Genomic DNA, 14102 nt, shown 5'->3' with positions numbered 1-14102 from the left:
AGTGTTAACAGTGTTACTGTACTTTCCCCAATCCTTCCACTGCAACTACCATAATCAGCTCATAATCTTCCAGCAGGTTTACCACTCTAGCCTCTTCTACTAATGCAGTGCAGACACAGTGATTTCCATAACTTTTTTTTTTTAAAGATTTATTAACTTTGACAGAATTACATAAAGAAGAGGGGAGAAGGAATGAGGGAGGAAGCAGGATCTTCCATCCTCTGGTTCACTCCCCAAGTGGCCGCAATGACCAGATGTATGGACCAGGCCAAAACCAGAAGACAGGAGCTTCTTCCAGGTTTCCCATATGGGTGCAGGGACCCAAGCACTTGGGCCAGCCTGTGCTGCTTTTCCAGGTGCATTAACAGGGAGCTGGATTGGAAGTGGAGCAGCTAGGACACAAATGGTCAACCACATGGGATGCTGGCACTGCAGCCAGCAGCCTAACACACTGCGCCACCACAGCACCAGCACTCCATAATGCTAAAATGTGAATTATACCATGTCAGTCCCGTTTAAATCCCTCGAGTGTTCTCCATTGTCCAAAAGAGGAAAGGAAGAGACAGTTCAAGCTCCTCTGTAGTCAAATAGTAACCCACATATGCTAAACACAAACTATCGCATTTAATCTTAATAATTCTATTTTATTCACAAAGAAATGGAACTTCCATAGATTAAGCAACATCAACAAGATCACACAGCCATAAGCAGCTTCCAAGCAAACTCGCAATCTCCATTCTGTCAAGTCACTGTAAATAAGTGATTTCTTCCCAAATGTCTCCTCAATTAAATTACTATCTGCCTTGAGGCAAAAAATAATTATTTTAACATTGTATTCCAAGTATCTGTCAAAATGCTGACCACAAAGCATGTACTCCATAAAAATTTCTGTTGAGCTAAAACAAACTGTTAAAAATGATCCCATGCTCCTGGCGCCCGGCTTCAGTATGGCCCAGCCCTAGCAGTTACAGCCATCTGGGAAGTGAATCAAAGGATGGAAGAAGCCCTTTCTTCTCTCCGTCTTTCTGCCTCTAACTCTGACTTCAAAATAAAGTAAATATATATTAAAAAAAAAAAAAAAAAAAGGAATGGAACCGACATGGAATATCTGTATCTCATTCTCTACTACATACAGGAAATGGCTAGGCTTAAAACCCAGATCCACTCTCCATTCCAGCTTCTTGATAATGTTTACCCTGGGTGGCAGAAGGTGATGACTCGGGGCTTGGTGCCGTGGCTCACTTGGTTAATCCTCTGCCTGTGGTGCCAGCATCCCATATGGGTACTGGGTTCTAGTCCCGGCTGCTCCTCTTCCAGTCCAGCTCTCTGCTGTGGCCTGGGAAGGCAGTGGAAGATAGCCCAAGTGCTTGGGGCCCCTGCACCCACATGGGAGACCAGGAGGAAGCACTTGGCTCCTGGCTTCGGATTGCCATAGCTCCGGAAATGTAGAAATGTAGAATTAGATGTGAAAATAACCCAAAAGATAATGGATCACGCAAATTATAACACAGCAGTTGCCACTGAAGCCCTAAGTGACAGTGAATTACAGAAAGCCACTCTCTTATGGGGCGGTAAGTGACCAATTAAGGCCGGCAAGGCTAGCACTTTCAAATTAGCTTTTAGAAGCCTTGGTTGCACCCACTTCCAAATCTATAATTATGGTCTAGAGATTTAATTGAAACCCATTTTCTTCTGCAAAGTTCACCAAATCTTCAAAAGTACAAAAGTACATGTTCTATAGATTTGCCCTCTGACTATGGTAAATAGTGACTATGGTAAATAGTCAGAGCAGACTTATAGAACAAACCGCAAGGGAGCAGACAGCAAGCAGCCCAGCCAGGGGCTGACTGCTGCAACACGGACTCTAACTCTAGGGGGTATACCTGTAACAGCAGCCTCCTTATAGTTAGGTGCGTTTCTTGTGATCCAACAGGTTCTACAAATTAAGTAATCTGCCCTTCTGGGTGGAGCTGGGAATTTTTTATTGCTCTTAGCTAGGAATTTTCAGGACCATCAGGTGCCTCAGGGTAACCTCCACATCTTGTTCATAAATGGCATCAATCTGAACCCCCACTCAGCCACACTGTATGCTGGGAGAGCCAGTGTCTCCACCAAATCACAAAACCCAAATGCTGTCATTCAAGGATGTGAAAGGGCCCTAGAAACAAATCTTGATTCAGCTCAGCCTTACAAGTAACAAGTGAAGACACACAGGCTACTGGGCCACTGGTAAAAGCAAGCCATGATCTTGGCCATGCCTGTAAAACAGATTATAATGAAGATTCTAATATAATGCTGAAAGTTCAATTCAGGCACCAGAGAACTCCAGAATGTTGGAAGTATAAGTGAAAACATGAAGAATGAGAGACCAAAGAAAAAGAATGGGTAGGGGCCAGCGCTGTGGCATAGTCGGTTAAGCCTCTGCCTTCAGTGCCAGCATCCCACTTGGGTGCCAGTTCGTGTCCCAGCTCCTCCTCTTCCAATCCAGCTCTGTGCTTACGGCCTGGGAAACCAGTGGAACCTGGCCCAAGTGCTTTGGACCCTGCACCCATGTGGGAGACACAGAAGAAGTTCCTGGCTTCAGATCAGCCCAGTTCCAGCCCTTGTAGCCATTTGGGAAGTGAACCAGGAGATGGAAGACCTTTCTGTCTCTCCCTCTGTCTGTAATTCAGCCTCTTAAAAAGATAAATAAATCTTAAAAAAAAAAAAAAGGAAAATAAAGGAGTAGGAATCAGATTGAGGACAGGAGAATTCCCAGGACACTCAGGAGCTCCACATGGCTATTTTCCCGGTGCCTCCCTTAGGGGAATGCTTGGTAATTTTACTGGAGGAGAATGGCCAAGTTCGGTGAAATTCTTAGTGATCTAGAGGTTCTTAGTTTAGGATGTAGAAGTCATGGTGGCCTTCAGGATGTGGATCAGAACCCAGCAAATATATACCAAACATCAGAGCAACCCAAAGGTTATGTATCTCACCATTAAATTGGGCAAATTTAGAGGTCAAGCATAGACTTCTTGACAAATAAAGACCTTGCTTCTTGACAAATAAAGACCTTGCTTAGAGAACAGCAACCTAGATGGCCTGACGGATGTTAGGATAATACAGACTAGTGTACCTCTGAGCCTCTCATCAAGAGAGCTCGGTGCTTTAAAGACAGTCCTCACTCTGCTCTGCCCCAAACACAGGTGATTGAAGCCTTCTGCAGTTGTTCGCCATTAGGGTAGGCAGATGTCCATCACTCAATGTTTTCCTACTACAAATTACAAACGTTCAGACTTTTTAAACATCAAACATAATGTAAAACAAGTTTAAGAGGGTGTGTTAATTCCCACTCTTTTCTTTATTAATCATATTGGGCTTTTTCATTTGAATTGTTGGTCAAGGATGAAACCTAAATATAGAATATTTACTGCTCTAGTTTGAGTGAAATAAGCTTTTTATGGGAAGCAAATGTAACTCATTTAAATAGATAGGATTTGAATCTGAGACATGTTGATGTCTTCTTAAATGTTTAATTTTTAAACAACCTGATTAATTTTCATAAAAATGAGATCACCAGTTTTTCAATAGGACCTAGATAAGGACTGGAAGTACTTAGCAGGGCAATAGCAGTCTTACTATGCTTTACATACCATGTAGACTTGTAAAGTTGCATTTAAAATTGTCACTGTGGTACAGGTGTGATTTTTATTCTTCTAATGCTAGAGCAGAGTTGGATTTCATCAGCTAGAAGGAATGGCAGTGTAGACAAATGACACATTTTTAGTCTAAGTTTTCACTACTGCCATGTTGTGTGTTTTACCCACTTGCCTGAATTTTCCACCAAATGTAAAGGCTGAATGAAAAAATTACAATTTTCTTGCTAACACTTTCAAATTAAGCTTTAGAGGCCTTGGTTGCACCCAATTCCAAATCTATAATTATGGTCTACAGCTTTAACTGAAACCCATTTTCTTCTGCAAAGTTCACCAAACCTTCAAAAGTACATGTCTATACAGTACAGTGCTTTTTCCAAGTCCTTAATACATAAAAAAGCAAGTAAGTTCTAGAATTTCTGGATCCAACAGAGGCATGAATTATATATCTTTTATTTTTTTTTAAGTGAGAATAAGTGCCATCCTTTAAGCAAAGGATGCACTACTTACTCTACATTTCACTTACTGGTAAATATAGGAAGTCTAAATCCCTAATCAACAACAGTTCACCATTTCATTAGTTTGATAACATTAGAGAACCTCTGTATCAGCACATGTCTCTGGTTCAGAAGGTCACTGAGCTCATCAAATTCTTTCCATTTTCAGAAAAAGACGCAAGCTTTGTACTATGTATGAAGGAGCAGAAGGAATACATAACTGAATTATTAGCACAGATTTCTTTCAAGATTTATGTATTTGAAAGACAGAGTGACAGGGCTGAAGACAGAGTTAAAGAGCACGTGTGCACACATGTTCTTTCATTACCTGGTTCATTTCCCAAATGCCCACAACAGCCAAGGCTAAGCCATCATCACCTCCCAGGTGCTTTGGAATTGGAAGTAGGACTCCATGCTAGGCATGCTGATCTGGAATGCAGGCATCCCAAGCAGCAGCTTAACACAAGTGCTATACAACACCTGTTCTAGCAGATATTTCTTCTATTTTTCATCTGCATTTTCACTTCTATGATCTTCAAAATACTCACTGCACATGTATCTGTAAAGAGCCTGTGGTCTACAAATTTTCTAAGTATATGCTGCTCATTTGAAAGTCTGGTTATTGCTTGATTGTTGCAATTAACTTTCTGTTTTTGCAGCACCAATAATAATTACCTTTTAAACTTTAATTTTTCACCATTAGGTAGCCTCATATACTTATTACAGCCTTTTTGCAAGGGAACAAGTTCACAAATCTATTCCATTGTATTTTAAGCAAAATAGCTTAATAAAGATTTAGCTATGAAAGTGTCAGAACACTTCACAGTGTTTTAAAGCAAAGCATTAAAGTTTTTAACCTTACATAGGGAGCCCCATTTGACAATCGAAATCTAACATACACCCATTTATAGAAATAATTCATCTTTGTTTATACAGATAATTCACTTATAATTATTAGCAATGACTAATCAGGGAAATTTATGAGCAACTTATTACTTTAAGCACTTTTAAATTTTATTTTATTGAAAAGGCAAAGAGACAGGAAAACAGACAGCTCTTCCATCTCCTGTATCATTTCCCAAATGCCCACCACAGCCAGAGCTGGACCAGGCCAAAGCCAGGAACCAAGAACTCCAGCCAGGTTTCCTACATGAGTGACTGGGAGCCAAGTATTTGAGTCAAAAACTGCTGCCTCCCAGGATGCCCACCAAAAGGAAGCTGGAATAGAGAGTAGAGCCAAGACTTAAACCTAGGCACTCCAAAATGAGATGCATTTGTCTCAAGCCACAGGCAGCTTAGCTTCTGAACCAAACACCTGGCGGTTTTAAACATTTTTAGAATAAACAATAACTATTTCATTTATACTTACAGTAATTAAGACTTACCTAAGGTTTTTGTGCTAACGTTATTAAAGATTTACATCTATCAGAACAGCATGTTTCCTCAACTATTGTAGCTTCCCATCAAAAAACTGAGAATTTTCATTTCTAATTATAATTTTTTTTCAATTACCCCACTCTTCTTCTGTGGTATCTGTCTAATGTCAGGAAAAAACCAGGGAAACTTGTCTTACACATTGCTTCCCTCCCTTCTCCACGCCTATTAAAACAGACTTCTTCCTTTTCTCTCCATAATTACAGCATTGCTCATCTGGAAGTATTCATATGTTCCACATTTCCTTCCCTCCTCACACCCACTTGTATTTCTTCAGTATGCTAGAAAAGATGCTTTTCAATAGCCTACTTCCTGCCACAAATGTTACTACTAATTTTCAGTTAGTGTATTTTGCCAAACTGAGTGCATCAAAACCAACTAACAAAATTCTGCTTTTCTTTTAATTAGATAAAGATTCATTGTTCATATTCCAGGGAAAAACCAGCTTCACAAAGCTCAAATAAACACAAACGGATATTCTAGAAGAAAAGAAATTTTTGGAAATCTAAGAACATGAATATCTAATTAATATTCCTAAACCATGACAATGTTTGCTGTATTCTAAAAACAAGTCACCTATAGGCAACCTACCAACTTCCCAATACAAGAACTGTATAGTTTTGAAAATTTAAACAAGAAAACTGTTCAGTCACTTTGATCACTCTAACACTAAAACTTTTTTTTTTTTTTTTTGGACAGGCAAAGTTAGTGAGAGAGAGAAAGAGAGACAGAGAGAAAGGTCTTCCTTCCGTTGGTTCACCCCCCAAATGGCCACTACGGCCGGCGCGCTGCGCCAATCCAAAGCCAGGAGCCAGGTGCTTCCTCCTGGTCTCCCACGTGAGTGCACGGCCCAAGCACTTGACCATCCTCCACTGCCTTCCCAGGCCACAGCAGAGTGCTGGACTGGAAGAGGAGCAACCGGGACAGAATCTGGCACCCCAACCTGGACTAGAACCTGGGGTGCTGGCACCACAGACGAAGGATCAGCCTAGTGAGCCACGGTGCCAGCTCTAACACTAAAACTTAACAGTAAAAATTTTTGCACCCAGTTAAATACAATTTTTTTTTTGCCTACACTAAACCTATAATTGAAGGAAAATTGAATTTCATCAAGTTTATCAACCTTTATATGTCTACCATAATTTATGTCAAATGAACCTGGGTATACAAATGTTTTCTACTTTCAAACTTTGATAGCAGAAAATAAGGATTATAGGTTTCACAATGAAAACAAACGAGTTTTCAAATCTCTGTACTATTACCAATGCAGCTGGCAGCCATGAACAAATCTCTTACACTGTAAGATATGCTTTATGAGGATTCTCAGATCATAAAGTTGGCACAAGAACTGAACTGAAACATACCTAATATGAGGATACCTCAAAAAGTTCATGGAACAGGGTGTTTTACAATTCATCTTAGTGCAGAAACAAAAATTGAAATCCATAGTTTTTTCATAAGCCACATTTCTTCCAAACTCTTTGAAGAAACCCTCATAAGTGTAGATTTCAATTTTTTTTGCACCAAAAAACTCTTCATTATATTTTTCAGGGACTTTTTGAGGTTACCTCAGATATGCTCAATAAATAGCAAGTAATGGTAATAATTATCAGATAATAATTGCATACAATTTTTATACACTCATTTTTTTCTCTTTTTTTTTTTTTTTTTTAAAGAATTAGAGATAGGCCGGCGCCGCGGCTCACTAGGCTAATCCTCCGCCTTGCGGCGCCAGCACACCAGGTTCTAGTCCCAGTCGGGGCGCCGGATTCTGTCCCGGTTTCCCCTCTTCCAGCCCAGCTCTCTGCTGTGGCCAGGGAGTGCAGTGGAGGATGGCCCAGGTCCTTGGGCCCTGCACCCCATGGGAGACCAGGAGAAGTACCTGGCTCCTGCCCTCGGATCAGCGCGGTGCGCCGGCCGCAGTGCGCCGGCCGCGGCGGCCATTGGAGGGTGAACCAACGGCAAAGGAAGACCTTTCTCTCTGTCTCTCTCTCTCACTGTCCACTCTGCCTGTCAAAAAAAAAAAAAAAAAAAAAAAAAAAAAAAAAAAAAATTAGAGAGAGACACAGAGGGAGATCTTCAATCCGCTGGTTCACTCCCCAAATGGCCACAATGACAGGCTGGGCCAGGCCAAAGCCAGGAGCCTGGTGCTTCCTCTGGGTCTCCTATGTGGGTAGCAGGGTCCCAGGGACTTGGGCCATCACTGCTTTCCCAGGCCATCAGCAGGGAGCTAGATTGAACTGGAGCAACCAGCAGTCAAACCAGCACCCATATGGGATGCCAGCACTGCAGGCTGCAGCTTAACCTGCTATGCCACAGCAGTGGCCCCTTGCTTTGTTCCTAAAAAGTTTTTCAGGGGCTGTCCTGTGGCACAGTGGATAAAGCTGCTGCCTGCAGTGCCAGTAACCCATTAGATGCCAGTTCCAGTTACTCCATGTCATCCAGTTCCCTGCAATGGCCTGTGAAAGCAGTTGAAGATGGCCCAAGTCCTTGGGCCCCAGCAACCAAGGAAGAAGATCCTGGCTCCTGGCTTCAGATTGGTCCAGCTCCGACCATCACAGCCATTTGAAGAGTGAACCAGCAGATGGAAGACCTCTGTTGCTCTCTCTGCTTCTGCCTCTCTGTAACTCTTTCAAATAAATAAATAAACCTTTAAAAATTTTTTCATATTGATTTTCCATGATCTTCAGATTCAATCATTTATCACCATTCTACTTTGCAAAGGCCATTTGCATATGATGGCTCTTATTTTTTAGAAGAAAACTGTTGTGTAAAACTAAAATTTAGCACATGAAAAATATATATAGAAGTGCAAAACAAGGGCCAGGCACCAAGCTCCCTGCTAATGTGCCTGGGAAAGTCCAAGAAGACGGCCCAAGTGCCATCTGCACCCATTTGATAGACCTGGAAGAATCTACTGGCTCATGGCTTCAGCATGGCTTAGTCCTGGCCGTTGCGGCTATTTGGGAAGTGAACCAGCAGATGAAACATCTCTTCTTCTCTTTCTCTCTCACTCTCTGCCTCTCTTTTACTCTGCCTTTCAAATCAATCAATAAATCTTTAAAAAATATTTTAAAAAGCGAAAAAAGAACATCAACTTCTTAGCAATTTTGAACATTTAAAATTCTATTTTTAAAAATCTTTCCTTATGGGCCAGTGTTGTGGTACAGCAGGTTAAGGTGCCATTTGCAACACCAACATCTGCTATGGGTGCTGATTTAAGGCCAACTGCTCCAATTCTGATCTAGTTCCCTGCTGATGTACCTGGGAGAGCAATGGAGGATGGCCCAGGTACTTGGGCCCCTGCAACCATGTGGGAGACTCAGAAGAAGCTCCTGGCTCCTGGCTTTGGCTTGGCCCAGCCCTGGACATTGGGGCAATTTGGGGAGTGGGCCAGAGGATGGAAGCTCTCTCGCTCTCTCTTGCTCTCCTTCTCTCTGTTTAACTCTGGCTTTCAAATACATAAAAAACAAATCTTTAAAAGAAAATTTTCCTTAAACATTGTTTTCTGCAGGCATAATTTACTGTTACCCACCAAACATGTACCAAAGCACTACGCTAGGAGTCAAAACTACAATGTAATTCCCTAAAACCAATAGTTTATTATGTATATAAACGATTTTCCAAAATTATCAAAACACTTTTCCTAATTTTCTCTCCCCATAAAATGTTATAAATACTACTTGCAAAGCTTATTCTATGCATATAATTATAAATCTAGTAAACAATATTGCACAAGAGATTATGAGTCAACAGAAAAGACAATGAAAGCCAAGAAACCCAAAGGAGATCATAAACACTAATTTTAAAAAACCTGTTTTATAAAAAATATGGCTTGCTTGAGAAATTTTAAGTTAAGGTTATCACATAAATTACTTAAAATTAACAATGAGGCCACTAATCAACAGAAGATGTGAAATAAAGTCAAGATAATTCTTTTTTTTTTTTTTTTTTTGACAGGCAGAGTGGACAGTGAGAGAGAGAGACAGAGAGAGAAAGGTCTTCCTTTGCCGTTGGTTCACCCTCCAATGGCCGCCGCTGCAGCCGGCGCACCGCGCTGATCCTGGCAGGAGCCAGGAGCCAGGTGCTTTTCCTGGTCTCCCATGGGGTGCAGGGCCCAAGCACCTGGGCCATCCTCCACTGCACTCCCTGGCCATAGCAGAGAGCTGGCCTGGAAGAGGGGCAACCGGGACAGAATCCGGCGCCCCAACCGGGACTAGAACCCGGTGTGCCGGCGCCGCAAGGTGGAGGATTAGCCTATTGAGCCACGGCGCCGGCTCAAGATAATTCTTTATCCAGAAATTGCTCTATAAGGAAGAAACCAGGTTTACTTGCTTTGAATCTCAAAAGTTTGGTACTAGTTAGTAATAAACATTTGCACAATCTGTTTTAACTACCAGCGATTTAAACATGTAGTTAAGAAATAAAGGCAGTTAGTATGGCATAGTGGAAGAGGAACAAATGAGGGTCAAGAGGTACAAATTCTAGGACTAGATTCAGGACTGTATTGGTCACTATCATCAACGGGCAAAGTATTTAACTTCCCTATGCCTGTTTCCTCTGGAGTAAAATGAGTAAAGAGGATTAAATTATGTCCAAATTACCTCAACAGTCCAAGTCTGTAGTTACATCTATCCTGCCATAATACATAATAACCGTGAAACACACTCACACCCTTTGACTTTGATGTAAACATAAAAAAACTACCTACTCTCCTTTCTAAGGTTTCTCTAAAATGATAATAAAATTATCTTTAAAGGTACACATCTATAGGATTAAAAAAAACTAATGTAAGCATCAATTGTCAATACGTATCCAAACATTTTTAGAAAAAGGAAGTGGATGGGGAATAATAACTTTAGCAGAGCTGATGGAAAACTAAACTCTCACATGCAACAGAAAGAAGCTACAGGTGATTTGCAAGCCTTGTCCACCAGCAGAAAGAAGCCCAAAGTCTCAGTGCAGGGAGATAAGCAAGTACCTCAGGGAACGTAAAAAAGGTACGGAATTAAAAAAGGAGAACTACCATATGACTATCACTTCTTAAAATTCTTAAAATTAATTAGAGATTTATTCTCTGCAGAAATCAAACAGAAGCAGTTCTGAACTAAGAAAAAAGAGATAGGGAGGGACAGATAAAATAGCCTACTTAACTATAATACCTCTAGTGCTTTTTACTACCCAACTCTAAGAAGAAAGCAACACAGCTTACATTTCAGAAAGGAAACTGGAAGACTTTTTTGTGAAGAAAATGAACAGACTTGGGGCAAGCATTGTGGGTTAGCAGGTTAAGCCTATGCCTGCAGTGCCAGCATCCCATACGTGCACTTGTTTGAGAGCCAGCTGCTCCACTTCTGATCCCTAACCTGAGAAAGCAGTAGAAGATGGACCAAGTCACACTCATGTGGGAGACCCGGAAGAAGCTCGTGGCTTTGTGCTGGCCCAGCCCTGGCCACTGCAGCCATTTGGGGAGAGAACCAACAGATGGAAGATATTCTCATTCTCTGATTTTCTCTCTTTCTCTCTCTCTTTCATCCTCCTCCTCCTAACTCTTCAAAAATCTTTTTTAAAAAATGAATAGATTCACAGAAAAGGTTACTGATTTTAGGGGTCACCTCCACCCAAAAAACTAAAGTAGGCTTTTAACAAATCAAGGCAAAATTAAGTCCCATCAATGAAGACAACAAAAACCTGCATACCAACTTTCCAAACAGGTTCTAATGGGGAAAAAAACAAAACACTTTGCTTTAATTTTTAGTGCTCTTATGTAAAAAATTCATCCAAAACACAGCAGTTTAAAATAACGCACAGTCATTTCACATCAATTCAGAAGGATCAGGAATCCAGGAGTGGCTTAGTCAAGTGACTTTCGCTCAAGGTCTCTCATGAGACTGCTGTCAAACTGTCAACCTGAGACTCAGCCTTATTAAAATCACTTAAGCTGGGGCCTATGTTGCAGCATAGTGGATTAAACTGCTGCCTGTGCCGGCATCTGAGTACAGCTTCAATTCAAGTTCCAGCAACTCCACTTCAGACCTAGTCCTCTGCTAATGCGCCTGAGAAAGCCAAGTCCCTGGGCCCCTGCACACACGTGGGAGACCCAGAACAAACTCCTGGCTTCTGGCTCCTGGCTGACTCAGCCCTGGCCATTGCAGCCATTTGGGGAGTAAACCAGCAGATGAAAGATTTCTCTCCCTCTCTCTCTTTCTCTCCAACTCTGCCTTTCAGAGATGCCGACATCCCATATCACAGGTGCCTGGGTTTGATTCCCCACTCTGCTCCTGACTCTAGCTTCCAGCTAATGCAGACCTTAGCAAGCAGCAGTAATGGCTCAAGCAACTGAGCTTCTGTCACCCATGTCAGAGACCCTGATTAAGTTACAGGCCCCCAGCTTCAGCCCCAATCATCAGCCACTGTGGGTACTGTAGAGTGAATAGGCACATGGAGAGTGCACACTTGCTCATCAATTTTTTTTTAATTTTTAAAAAATATTCAACATAAATTTTTTTAAAAGATTGATTTATTTATCTATTTGAGAGGTAGGGTTACAGGCAGTAAGAGGGAGAGACAGAAAGAAAGGTCTTCCTTCCTTTGGTTCACTCCCCAAATGGCCACAACAGCTGGAGCTGCACAGATCCAAAGCAAGGAGCCAGAAGATTCTTCCCAGCCTCCCATGTGGGTCCAGGGGCCCAAGCACTTGAGTTATCTTCTACTGCTTAACCAGGCCATACCAGAGAGCTGGATTGGAAGTGGAGCAGCCGGGACTAGAACCAGCACCCATATAGGATGCTGGCGCCACAGATGGAGGATAAACCTACTGCGCCACCATGGCGACGGCCCCTCAACATAAATTTTGGAATGGCCATCATTAGTCAAATCACAGCAGTATACAGCTAGTAAAGTATTCCTGATTAATTTATTTACACAGTTCAAATGTAAAATACTAAACACGGCTAAAGTATAAGCTAAATGTAGTCTATTAAAATCATAAGGAACACTCTCAAATGTACGGTAGAAGAAATGGACAGGGATATAACTATAACATAAAACCACCTTTTATGGTTAGGGTCTGAACATTTGCTTTTTATCTCTAAGCACTGACTTCAAACTCAAAGTTAAAGATTAAAACACTCCCCCAAAAGTAAAATAAACCATCAGCTGCTAGTAAGAAAGAGAAGTTAGTGGAGCTCTCAGTAATGTCATTCTCAGCTGCCAAGTCATTATCATTCTGACCATACTGCCTGAATTTTTAAAAATAGAGACTAAAAACAGTGTTGAGCAGAATTTTAAACAAAGCAAATTACCTGAGATTACAAACAGTAGGGGCTGGCGCTGTTGCTTAGTGAGCACCAGTTTGAGTCCCAGCTGTTCCACTTCCCATCCAGCTTTCTGCTGATTGCCCAGGAAAGCAGTGGAAGACGGCCCAAGTGCTTAGGCCCCTGCACCCATGTTGGAGACAAGGAAGAAGCTCTTGGCTCTTGGCTCCTGGGTTCAGATCAGCCCAGTTCTGGCCATTGCAGCCATTTGGGGAGTGAACCAGCAGATGGAAGACCTTTTTTTCTGTCTCTCCCTCTTTCTGTCTGTAACTCTACCTCTCAAATAAATAAATAAATCTTAAAAAAAAATTACAAACAGTATAAGCCTATAAACACACACCTCTAAGTTTTATGAATGTTCTTAAAAAAGCCATGGAAAATGGAATTAATCTTTTAGTTTCAAATAATTTTGAACTTCATGCAGTTTTTCCATAATATACATTTTCCTCAAACTTTCTGAAAATTCTCTGTATATGCTTAACAGATGTCTAGAGAAATGTTCACTAAAATAGTAACACTAGTTATTATGTAATAAAATTGAAAATGTTGGGCTCCAGCATTGTGGCACAGCAATTTAAGCCACCACTTGTCACAAGAGCCTGCCAAATCAGGTCAGAGCGCTGGTAGAAGTCCTGGTTACTCTGGCTTCCACTCCAGCTCCCTGTACTATGCCTAGAAAAGCTGTGGAAAATGGCCCAAACACTTGGGCCCCTGCCACCCACATGGGAGATCCAGATGGGAACTCCTGGCTCATAGCTTTGGCATTGCTCAGACCTGGCTATAGTGGCCATTTGGGGAGTAAGCCAGCAGATGGAAAATATATCTCTAGCTGTTTCCCTTGTTCCCTCGATCCCTCTGTGTCTGTCACAATGCTTTTCAAATAATCAAATAAATCTTTTTAAAAATAAATGAAATTTTAACTTAATATTTGTATTTTTAAATATCATTTGGGGGCCGGAGCCGTGGCTCACTAGGTTAATCCTCTGCCTGCAGCGCTGGCATCCCGTGTGGGCACCGGGTTCTAGACCCGGTTGCTCTTCTTCCAGTCCAGCTCTCTGCTGTGGCCCGGGAAAGCAGTGGATGGCCCAAGTGCTTGGGCCCCTGCACCTACATGGGAGACCAGGAAGAGGCACTTGGCTCCTGGCTTCAGATCGGCATAGCTCCAGCTATAGCAGCCATTTGGGGATTAAACCAATGGAAGGAAGACCTTTCTCTCTGTC

At 41.8% G+C, this 14102-nt stretch overlaps 1 protein-coding gene across 2 annotated transcripts in view; it reads right to left on the bottom strand.

The window, feature by feature from the left end:
• ADK (adenosine kinase) overlaps positions 1–14102 on the bottom strand; it is a 604142-nt gene that overhangs the window by 534635 nt on the left and 55405 nt on the right. The window lies entirely within an intron of this gene.

This window comes from Oryctolagus cuniculus, chromosome 15 (assembly GCF_964237555.1).
Source record: "Oryctolagus cuniculus chromosome 15, mOryCun1.1, whole genome shotgun sequence".
NCBI classification, from domain to species: domain Eukaryota; kingdom Metazoa; phylum Chordata; class Mammalia; order Lagomorpha; family Leporidae; genus Oryctolagus; species Oryctolagus cuniculus.
The sequence above is the reverse complement of the archived record's forward strand: the minus strand, read 5'-3'. Positions and strand labels throughout refer to the sequence as shown.